At 39.3% G+C, this 12,644-nt stretch overlaps 1 long non-coding RNA gene across 1 annotated transcript in view; it reads right to left on the reverse strand.

The window, feature by feature from the left end:
• Positions 1-8,104: 8,104 nt before the first annotated feature.
• The window catches only part of LOC148189740 (uncharacterized), a 73,807-nt gene continuing 69,267 nt past the window's right edge, over positions 8,105-12,644 (reverse strand). Inside the window, exons 8-9 of the long non-coding RNA XR_015776427.1 lie at positions 11,274-11,327; positions 8,105-8,772 (exon numbers count right to left, since the gene is read on the reverse strand). This is a non-coding gene — a long non-coding RNA (uncharacterized LOC148189740). The remainder of the gene's footprint in view (positions 8,773-11,273; positions 11,328-12,644) is intronic.

Consider the following 12,644-nt stretch of genomic DNA (forward strand, 5'->3'; position numbering starts at 1 on the left):
CATATACCAGTTTGAGAAGAGCTCTTCCTTTCACTGTGATTTGCATGGTATTGCTGTTGTGCTGGCTGATTATCCCTTGAGGATAATGTGGTGCAGTTCTGCGAATGCTGCACCCTGGAGAATGGCCCTTATCTTCAATGGCTCTGAAAAACTCCAGCTGTTTTTTAATTGGTTGCCAGGGTGGGTGAACAACAAGTACCTCCCAGCAGTGCTCTGCTCGGTGATGGAGAAGCAGTAATGCGTGGCACGTGGCCAGGAACTCCGAGGGCCGGCCTGGGTCAATAGAAGCTATACTTGCTGCTGTGGTTTTCAAACTTTTTCTCCAGGGGGGGAAAGATTTACATAAGATTTGTTTTCATCGCCCCAAACTGATTTTGTGGGTGATTGAGTAAGATAAACCGGCAACATTTATTTACTTCTGGCTATCAACCAATGAAGCTATATCATTCAGCGTACTCTAGACTGCAGGGACTTGAATTGCCTTAGCAACACAGTATGCACTCAAATAAGAAAGAGCACAGAGTGTAAGCATAAGGTGGACAGTTTTTGGTAGCAGGTACAAAACTCAATGCAACACATTTCAAGCTTGGTCCTCGTCCTTCATTTGATTTGTAAAAAAATAACAGAGCAAAAAGTCCCTTTGTGATAGGTTTCAGACTTTTAGTATTAATGCTTTCTGCCCTGTTTTCTTTAGTGCTGACATTAGTAGAGATTAATTGATTTATTGTCAGAAAATCAATTAGCAACAACTTTTAGAGATTTTTTAGCATAATTTTTGTAGCGATATATCACTCCGTTATTTCTAACATGAAAGTTTTAAACTTGATGCAGCGGATTTAAATATCATAATCAAGAACTATATTTAGGTCTGACACTGTCCTGTAATAAAAGAGACATAAAAATCACTTTCATTTTTAATCAAATCAAAGTAAAATGAATTTTACAGATTGAATAACATCTGTGATAAATATTAACAGACTGATCTATCAGCTGTAATATAACAGTTTTAAAACAGACTAAGCATATGAACATGAGCAGTAACAGCATCTATGATTTGAAGAAATTATATCGCATATGCAAAAAATTACTGAAACTATTAAATGTAAATCAAAATAATTTGCAGTCCATTTTCTTTTTAATGGACTGATCGATTAATTGAATAATGAAATGATAGTATAATTCCTCAAAGGGAATTTGGGAGCCTTCTTTCAAACATCTTGTGGCATAACTCAGGATGTTCCATATGACACAATGTAGCGGTACACTTGTCTAACAGCTACAAGATTATGGATCACTGGTCAAACAGAATTTGAGTGATAGGCACTCAGTGTTGCCCTTAGCACTCATTCTTGAGTGGCGTTTCAACTCAGAGAGACACAGAGTGACTGAACGACATTTATTGTTCTCAACTGGCTGTCTGGGCAAAAACTATGTGTCCTGTTCGCATAAAACACTAACAGTATTAGTTCACTGCAGGAGCTGCAGTTGATTTATGGCACTTTTTGCACATGGAGGCCTTGTAGTGGATGGAATAACCAGCCTTTTCTCTATTTTCTACCTTCCTTTGAAGGATTGTCCATCTGCCCTGGTGGGAGGCACTGATCCATCCTTGCCTTGGCACTGGGATCAACGTCAAACCGCCAAACTGAAATGTCACTTTAACTTTCCGCAAGCACTTGTCACTGCAGGACTAGCTTTGTCCCCAGGCTACAGCTGAGAGTTTCATACAGTGTGGTGTCAAAAAGGCTATTCTCCCTCCATCTCCCATTCGAATCTTATTCACCTATTTCCTTTAATGTGTTTTTCCTGTGGTTAGGTGGGTGAGAGGCTATATTCACTCAAGGGATGCCAAAGACGAATCATTACACCACTGCCCCAGTCAGTCACATGCACCCGTGCAAACGCTCAAGTGTGCCTCTATGTACATTTGCAGATGCAGAGACACACACACACACACACACACACACACACACACACACACACACACACACACACACACACACACACACACAGGAGAGAAGGTAACCAATTTCAAGAGGTTTGACACCTGCAGCCACTTTCCCCTTCTCTCTCTCTCTTCCCCTTCTCTCTATCGCTTGCTCTCTTCTGCTGCCTCACCTGTCAAGCCACAGAGAAAAATTCATTCACAGTGAGGAAAGGAATTTTGCAGACCATTTGCAGGTCTAGAGAGAAGATCCTGTCCTGGTTACACTCTGCCCTTGCGAGAAACGGTCAACAATTGCCTTTCAAAGCTAAAAATCAACTATGACTCAGCTTGGAGCCTAAAGATTTAAAAGTAATTTCAAACAGTGGCTATGATTAAATGATGCATAAGTTATGTTTTACTCTTAACTGGTAGTCAAGTCAAGTCAATTTTATTTATAAAGCCCATTATCACAAAACACAGTTTGCCTCAGATGGTTTTACAACATATGACATCCCTCTGCCCTTGGACCCTCACATCGTCTAAGGAACCCCACAAAATGATAGAAACCTCAGGAAGAGCGACTGAGGAGGGTCCCTCTACCAGGACAGACGAACATGCAATAGACGTCGTAGGTGGTTTAGGTTCCTAACTATTGATTCTCTCTCATATGTATAACCTTTATGTTGATGCAAAGACTTTCTCCTTTGTGGAAAAAAAACAACTGTTTGGTCTGCAGCAGCTCCAAGTTAGCTCCTCTAAGTTGCTGAAATAAAGGGTTGGGTTTAGGTTGAAGATGATATGAGATGAACATATGCTCAATCCCTTTATGGATGTTTCATCTTGCCACTCTATGCCCTTAAAAACACTTGCCCCCTGCCTCAATCTGTGCAGCATATTGCAACATATGCCGAGTTTACGATGACTGTCCAGTCGCAGCCACCAGCCAATATCCGCCAGTTTAGAAGTGAGGACATGCCATCTGTCAGAGAGCTGATCACACTGCTGCACAACTATATGCTTTTGTGCCATTACTGATGGAACACACTAACACTGTGTATGTACATAAAACATTGGGAAAATGCGGGAATCCTGCACACAGAGATGGCAGTGGGATAGAGAAAAAGCATCAAGAACAAATCTAAAACCTTTGAGGAAAACAACAAGAACATACAGGGTGTTTAACTCTGAATGAGTCTTATCACTGAGAAATATCAAATCTTCAATCAAGCTGTTGTTTGCGATGGGCATGTGTTGTTTGTGAGATAACTCACAAGTCTGTTTATTGAGTCAAATCATCGTGGAGAAAACATATTGTTTTTCTTCAAACAATGTTGGGATCGAGATTTGGAAAAGAAAAATTCCACTTATAGCTTCCTCGTTCCAGTTCACTGTTACGATGCACTGAAACAATGAAAAACACACTGTATCTCAGAATTGTGTTTCAACATGCTATCATTCTACCACCTGGCTAAAAAAAATGGGATTTCTATCAGACAAAACCAGTAATGAAACTTCTTCTATCTCTCTGTTGGACTCAGAGCTGTGAACGTCAAGCATGGAACAAGATGTGGCCACAGCCCTTTGGCCGGGCTGCAAAATTTCCGTGAAAGAATTAAACCCCATCTGTTCTGGTGTTTATAATTAGTGGTAAACGCTGAGGGGGGAAATTAATCTAATTTGACAAAACAGCAGTAACAAACAGAGTAAAATGGTCAGGCTTAGTGACGAGGGTATTAGACAATGGAAAGAAATATCCACAGAGTTTCTGATAATTATCACACACATAGTGAAAGACGGCAAAGAACAGAGCAGGTTCCTGCTAAAACAGGAACTGAGCAAAAATACTTATCAATGTATGTATGTTTTGACGACACATCTGGACATGTCCAAATGTGTTTGTTGTGAAAAAAATTGGTATTTTTAAACAACAAGTCAGGACATTTCAAGCCGTGTTTGTTGTGACCAAACCTGACAAAAACAGGATTTTTCTCCTACCAAGGTGTTTTTTGTGCTTAAACTTAACTACACATGAAGCACTGCATTCTGAAATCATTAACTTGAAATACAAAGCAACACAGTTCCTGTTGCAAATTAAACATATTAATTAATTACATATGCAAAGTACAAATGTAAAATATCTGCGGTTAGCAGGAACGTAAATATACCATATTTTATACTGTGACTGGCTTGTTGAACAATGATAATTCAGGATTTGCATTTAAAAAAAATTTGCCTATTATTTTAAATACACCAGAAGAGGACATGACTTTTTAACTGCTATCAACCACTTTCACTCCCCTTTATTAACGTTTCAGTGCTGAAACCTTCATCATTCATTTAATTTTACTTGACAAAAGTCCGAAGTAACATTCAGTCTGTTGATAACACCAGGCGTCATGCTTTGCAAGAACTTTGCAGTAATACAAATACATAGTTATATAATCTCTACACTCAGAACACCACAGACATATTCAAATATGCTAACATATGCTTTCACTCCCTCATGCCGTAGCAGAGGTGGAGGAGATGTGCTTTATGTTTAATGAGTCGTGTCTAAGGTGTAAATAAAACATTGTCTATCTCAGACGGTGGCTATGCTGCTGCACCTTCATGGCTTCATTTATTCCTTATATTCACCTCTCTTCGCTCTTATAGCCTCTTATCATGGCAGAGAGGGGATACTCGTCTCTCTCATCATCAATCATCGGAGCCCGTGCCCTGTCACCCTGCTGGCAGAGGTGCTGTGCCGTGTGCTATTGTTTTGTTCTGTTTTGTTTGTTGTATTAGACCGGTGCTATTTTTGGAATTGAAGGTCTTGCGGGATGGCTTTGCACTCATAACAGCTCCACGGTGATGTAGATGAATGTTCACCACAAGAGATTTGGGAACTCGTACAAAACTTTCAAAGGCAAATGGTTTACTGCTGACCTTGAACGTCTCAAAACAGGGTCAGTTAACGTCTGGTTGTGAGGGGCAGACTTATGATGTGCTAATGTCTCACATTCTAACAAAGAAATGTACAATCACAGGACCACTCTTAAAAGCCCTTAAACAAGTTGAGGTGCAAGGCCTTCTTTTCCAAAAACCTGTGAATTAATACCTTTATCAGTATGACAAGAAGAAACAGATTTAGGCATATTAAAAACTGCAAGAATATCCAGGTTTGCAGTGCACAACCTCTTCTTATAAAAGTTGCTATAGCTTGTAAGCAGATGACTATTGATACACAGATATAAGCCTATAGGTTTGATAAGAGTGCAACAGAGTGTAAAAGCAGCTTAAAGTACAGCAGTTCAATTCATTATGATATGAAGAACAGAACAAGAAAGACTTCTTATAAACCTGCCACTTTTGTGTGAAATCATAATGCTTAGCTGTTTGCAGATTTATGTCCTTAAAGTCAAATATAACTTACAATATCAGCCTCCATGTCATGGAAGAATTACTGAACGAGACTACACGATACAGGCCCAGGGGGCCCTCTGGGCTTCAACTGCAAAATGTCACTCAAATTAACATGTGCCAACCGGCAAAACTGTAAATGACCACAAAGAGATGCAAGGGAACTGGAAAGAGTTGCAGAATTATGACAAAAAGGGGAAAAACAACCACACAGAGACAAAAAAGAAGCATAAAAGATACAAAATGACCTCAAAGGGACAAAAAACAGCTTAAAGATACACAAAATTACTTCAGAAAGACACAAAATGACCAAAAAAGTTCAAATGACCACAAAGAGATTCAAAGGAACTGCAAAGAGACACAAAAGTACTACAAAAATGAGCAATGCAACTAAAAAAAGAGGCAAAACAACCTCAAAAAGACAGAAACTGAAAAATTACCAAGAACAGAGAACCAAAAATGACCCAAAAAAAAATACCTCAGAGTTAAAAACAAGCTCAGTTTGAAATACAAAAGTACCTCAAAATAACCAAAGACAGATGCAAAGGATCTGCAAAGATTTACAAAAAAATAACTATAAAAAAAGGCAATACGACAACAGAGACAAAAAAAGACAAAACTTTCCTCAAAGACACCCAAAAAATAGCTCAGATTGACACAAAATTACCAAAAAGAGGCAAAACCACTGTAAAGTCTTGCCTCTATGGGGAAAAGGTGGCTGGGCCTATTGCATATCTGTGCCTCATCAGGGCCTACTTGTCACATAATCTACCTACGCTCCACATGAAGACAAATAACAGCCAGCAGGAAACACCTCAATGCTTGTAAAAACCAAGGACAAAATATTCCAGGAACTCTACTCCCACGAGTGTTTTGTCAACAGTGAATCATCAGAATAAAAGCATGTCAATGTATAGAGTCAAGCATCAAACATAACAACTGCACAATGAAAAGCCACTCAAGTAGAAGGCAAAATTACAGGAGAAGCATCAGCCAGCACAAGACCAAGACAAGCAGGTTCACAGGAAAACCGTAAACACAACCAGCAGCATCAGCAAACACAAAACAAAGCCAGGACATCTCAGCATAGCTAGTTAACAAGTACTTAGCTTGTTGACGTGAAGCAGCCGATCTCAACGTGTTATCCTTTGGGAAAAGTCTCCACTGCTGCCAAAGTGACATCTGAAGTGGAGCATGTTTGTCCAGTGGAGACGTTTGATGACACAGCAGGTGAGAATGACGAAGAATGGCGTCCCAGCCGCAACAACTGCAAAATAGGTATATTTCCTCCTCAAAGTCCTCCTCAAGAAACATTTTCTTAATTTTGAAAGGCCCAGCTCAGGCAAAGCCACTTTAATTTTTGTTTAAATGGAGTTAGTGACCGCGCAGTGCGTCATCAGCAGTGGGGACACAGTAACACGCCATCAGCAGTCAGCCACGTTAACCAGGGCGCAGCGCAGCCAGGTGCGCTGGGTTTACGTTGCATCTGCTGTCCATGAAGTCACGTGTGGCTGGATGGGTGAAGTAAAGGTTTCTACGTCCTGTTTACTCTCAATATAGGTCATTTGTCATGACATTTTACAGTTGTAAGACAAAAACAACAACAACAAACAACTCTGTTTTTCACAATTAACGAGATAACTGCCTCAGATTTCTGAGAGGCTCTTGTTTTTCCTGAATAACAACCTTTTTTTTTTTTTTAACCAAGCAATTTTATTTTTATATAAAAACTTTCTCAGGATTCTGAAATAATAATCTCATCAATTCAAAAAAGTTTAATGTTTATCACATGTTTATGGGGAAAAAGTTTTCATGAAAAATAATCTGCGCTTGTTTTTTTTTTTCTGAATCAACAAGATAATAAACAATAACAATGTTTGTATTAAAATTTTCTAATATCATTAGGCAATGGATGTATTCAATTATATAAACACACACACACTCACACACACACACACACACACACATGCCCTGTTTTTCCTGAATTAAAAGAAATATTGCCAGAATTCTGGTCATTTTTCTAAGGGAAAAACTGCTCCTTTTCTGAATTAAAATTACAAGAACAAGAGCTTTTTTTTCTCAAGTGAATGCATTTCTGTACACTTTGACCATTACCCTATGTAACAAGTACTGTAATAATTAACAATAGTATTATTATTATTATTATTATCGTTGTTGTTGTTGTTTTCTTCCTGAAAGCAAAAACACTTCTGATAGAAAACTTGAGCATTTAATACTATATATATATATATATATATATATATATATATATATATATAGCATGTGTGTGTGTATATATATTATTGTTGTGTGTATTTCATAATCATTTCATTGATTTATGTATTTATTATCACAATATTTTGTTCTATAGACCTGCTTATATTTTAATGGTAATTGTTACCAAACACTTGTATTCCTTATCTTAATGCTGCTGCTGATGATGATGATAATGCATTCATGCATGATATTGTGTGGACACTTGTTGAATAAAGGGGGGAAAATGCACAGAATCACTCAATACCTAAATGAAAGCAACTCTTTTTTTTCTTCTTTTTTTTTTTAACATCAGGTCAGCCTTTTGAACCTAATTTAAAAAAGTAATATTTTCCTATGCTTGGTTTTCAGTCAGCCATCAAAATGTATTTACTGTAATTGTTTTAATCAACTCAAAGGACTCCACAATTCATACAAATTGAAGTAAACACAGGCATCAAGGGCTGTATTTTAAGAGTTTATTGTAAAATGGTTTTGATCACAGCTTTTGCGAGAATTAAACTTATTACAGTCTGGATAAATACATCATAGGATTTCTGAATCACTGACTGACATGATATAAACTAATATTTCCATATGGCTAACATAACCTTTTCATTCATTCCTTTCAGTTGACGGGATGATATAGTACAATGAGCATGTCATCAGTCCATTGCTTCAGGCTGCATACACAGACACTCAAATTCAAGCCCTTTGTGCAATTCAGTCTCCAGTTCACCTGACTTATGTATTTATGGAATGCAGGAGGAAACCAGAGCACCCAGAGAAATACATTCAAACAAGTTCTGCCACATTGTGCCTCACATAAACTTTACATTGACTTGAATATCCTATATTTATTTCGTTGCTGAGAATTATTTAATGGTCCTGTGACCTGACCTACATGAGTTGTCCTATTCTTAGAGACTTCATGCGTACCAAACCAGAGATGATCTTATAGCAGGCATCCTTAGGGAAATCAAGTAGTGTTCTGTTCAAAAAGCCAGAACACAGACCACGCCTGGAAGGAGTCAGAGAGGCATGAAATCCTAATGTTACCCTTCCTGTTACAGTGAGCAGACCAGGTCCAGCGGTCATCTCTGCCTTACCAAGATTAATGGCTCGTCTCACAGGTTGGGTTCCCATTACGTAGTTTGTCCGTCGCCACCTCGTTACGGACACATCGTTCACTGTCAGATAGCAGAGGAAGGCAGTCAAACGGTCATACGCCTGCAAACCCAGCTCGCATAAACCTGATATGCTCTGCACAGCACATGGCTAAGACCAGTAAATCCTAAACCATCCCTACACACACATGGTTGTGCACCTATAGGCATGTGCTGCACCTTTTCACAGCTGTCTTGGTTTTTGAAATGAAATTAATACATTTGCCTGTTCAACACACTCAATGCGAAAAGGAAATCTCAACTGCATATTTAATGAGCTATTGTGGCGCATGTAGATTCTCTACTTTTACTTTATCCCTACAAATGAAGCTGTGATACCCAGAACTGTGATCTGAGCTATTGTCTCTCATCATACATTACCTCTCCATGTGCACATGCATGTGTGAATTTGTGCTTTTGTGTGTATAAAAGGCCTGTTGGTTGGCATAATTTTTGTTAGTACGATGTAAGGCAGATTTCCAAGTAGGAATCACCCCTTATAGCTGGATGAGAGACTGTAACTAATGGTCTGGTGTCAAGCTCTGGATAATGTATGGCTCCACAAACAGTTGGATAAATAGGATATGGCTAGTTTGTGCACGAGTGTGTGTATGTGCAAGGTGATGAGTGATATGCAGTGTGTGATGGTGATATACTGTCGTGTGTGTGTGCTTATTGGTCTTGGCATGTGCGTGCATGCTTGGCTGGTCATGTGTGCGAGCAAGGATGCAGCATTAAGATATTTGTCAAATATCCAAAAAATGTTTTTAACTCGGGAATTCAGGCCTCTGCACCTCCTCTCCTGTGGCTCTGATGAGTAGCTCTGTTAATAATTCAATGGGAATTCTACATGGTAAGTTATTGTGTTCTTGTGGACCCATTTATCTTCATAGTGACTAATTTGCCCCGTGGTGTAATGGCACTGAGGGCTTTGTGGGTGTAATGGGAGTCAATGACATTTTCTGGAGATGCGATTGCCTCTGCTTTTTATTTTCCCTGCACACGCAAATACAAATGCGCATGCACATAGCACACACTGCACAGATTTGTGAGCAGTTAGAGTTCATATGCATGAAAAAATCTCCTAAGCTTGAGCGAATGCAGGAGCTCCATCCCTCACATCCATCCGCCTATTTATCTAAGTAAGCTACATGTAAGCTGTTATTTATGATGAGACTCTGGAGAATTATGTGATCTAAGTAGCTTCTCTCTTATTATTGCCGTAATGCGCATTAAAGCATTAAAGCTAGCTGTGTATTCTCTCCTGGTGGGTTCGTTCATCCATATTCATGAGGACGGGAGAATCTGAGGTTTGCTCGGTTGTCAGTACATTAATCTTGGATACCTCTCTCTCTCCCTCCCTCTCTCTATCTGTCTTTCTCCTATGAGAGATTAGAGATCAGATGTTAGGTAATGTAATAAACAGCTGTGATGGGCTGTCATGTCTGTATAATCTCTCTGGAAACAATTGGCCAAGACTTAGTGTGATATACAGACAAAAGTTGTGAATAAAACACAGAGACACATTTGACGATGCCTGTGCATGTGAAGGACATGTTTTCTGCTTCTCGACAGCTCCTTTGTTATCAAAAATCGATTGATTTTTAAAAAAGGCATGCAAGGTGGCCCTGAAGGTCAAAACACAATGACATTTCACAAAACATGACAATTCACAAAACGACATTTCAGAAAATACATGTATCAAAACGCGACATTTCACAAAAAACAACATTTCAGAAAACATGACACTTCACAAAAACATGTCAGAAAACACTGCAATATTTCACAAAACACAGCATTTCACAAAACACAATAAAATTTCAAAAACACTTAGAAAACACTTTATTTCAGAAAACACAACATCTCACAAAACACAACACTTCAGAAAACACAACATTTAACAAAACACATTTCACAAAACATAATGAAACACATTTCAGAAAGCACATCAACTTTTAACAAAACAATGAAAACAGTGAAACGTCAACTTGTTTTGTGAAATGTAGTGTTTTGTGACATGTGATGCATTTTACAAAATGCTGTGTTTTGACCCTCAGAGCCACGGTAACTATTCTTACACAGGTCTCAAATGAAAGTTTTGGACTTCTAAACATTTGTGTGTGATGATCAAAACCCAATGGGTGCAAACTTTGAAACTGACAAACAGAAGAAAGTGAACAGACAGAACCAATTTCAAAAAACTTGTTTGATATACATGTGTCAACAAGAACCCTAATAGTTTGTTGCAATCAATAAAACAAGCTGCTATGAAGAATAAACAGAATGTAATTGGGAAATGGGTCTTTATAACAATTTATGGCTGTAACTGCAGCCATAGTTAGTGCTCCTGTTGGGACCTGGGTCTGTACATATAGCATGAGGAGAAATGCAGATGTCTTTAGTAGGTGCAAGAATGTGTCCCTGCTGGGCGAATCGAGAGAGTGTGAGGGAGAAAAAAAGCAAGATACAAATGAGAAAGAAAGACAAAGAAGGGTGGTGGAGAAAGCAATGGAGAGATCACTCACCTCTTACCTCCATCCACCCGTCCTTCTCCTCCTCTATCCCTTGGTCCCTCCGTCCTGCTGACAGAAATACATTAACTGAGACACGCTCGCCTTGAAGTTCCTCCCTCAGCAGCTGCTGTCTCAAACACTTTATTGAGTTATCGAACAGAGAATATATATGACAAATGGAGTCAACAGACTGGGCTTTGGTTTACATCCCTATCCAAACGCTCTGTGTTTACTCTAGGAAATCAAAGTATAAATCTGTTCCCAGCCCATGTGCAGATCAATAGCCTGCTTCAGATACCTTCAGGTGTCCGTCAACAAACACACGAGTCATGTCGCATTGAACACAGAAGCTCTTCCTCTCCTTTTAGCCACTTATTGCAAAGCCAGAGCTTTGTGTAATTAACCAAGTGACCTGTTTGTCATTTGCACAAGCAGAGGTTGTAAGAATTGATTCACACGTACTATAAGGCTAAATGTGCAAAGGGTGGAGACACTTAGGATGTCAAAGAAGTGTGTTTGCGTTTTTTCGATTCTAAATGTATGTCAGTAGTATTGCATCTGTTTTTGTGTTGCTATTAATGTTTTGATAGGCAGAAGGGTTAACACCAGGACCAGTGACTGTTCACCAGAGAAGGCGGCAAACCCTGAGACACACATCTGCCAGACTCATTCAGAGCCACATCCTCCCTGAGGCTGTATGGACGTCTGTCAGCACAATGACCCCCCCGTCCCACTCCCCACCCCTGGTCCTCCCTCAGTCCAGGGGTGAAAGGAAAGGATGAGAGGAGGAGATATGAAGGTCTGCGCCACAGGGAGAAAGGAAACGGTGAATTTTTCAAATATCAGTCTTGACAGCTGCATAATTGTGTATGTACACTGTGTTTGTGAATGTGTTTACTATATGCATACAATACAATGTGTATAAATGCAATGAGTGCAGCTAAAAGGGTGGTGAGAACCCTCTAGCTTTGTGTCGCTGGATGAGTCAGCATGTTGTTTACTGAAGTTGTTGTTGGAGCAACAACAGAGCCTTACCCTCTGAGTCCCAGTGTGCCTCATTAGCTGCTGCCATTTCAGCTCTTGTTCCCTTGTTAATCACCTCAGTCGATCACCTCTGTGCAATCAGTTAAATTTAGTGATTAAGTGGGGAAAGCTGAAAAATGCAGCTCAGTGTAGATTTAGGCACACGCCTGCAACCAGAGAGTGAGGGTTTAGTCAAGAGAATAGATTTGGAGCATTGATTGGTTTCAATCCCATGTGTGTCCCGCTTAAAATTACACACTTTAAGTTTTGTTATTGTCTTTGTACACGCTAAGAATTCTTTAGTTGTGTGAATGTAACGTTACATACCTAATGTAAAGTTATATAGGTTAGCTTTAGGAA

The sequence above is a fragment of the Plectropomus leopardus genome, chromosome 4 (genome assembly GCF_026936395.1).
Source record: "Plectropomus leopardus strain MGB_pleo_1.0 chromosome 4, ASM2693639v1, whole genome shotgun sequence".
In the NCBI taxonomy this organism is placed as follows: domain Eukaryota; kingdom Metazoa; phylum Chordata; class Actinopteri; order Perciformes; family Serranidae; genus Plectropomus; species Plectropomus leopardus.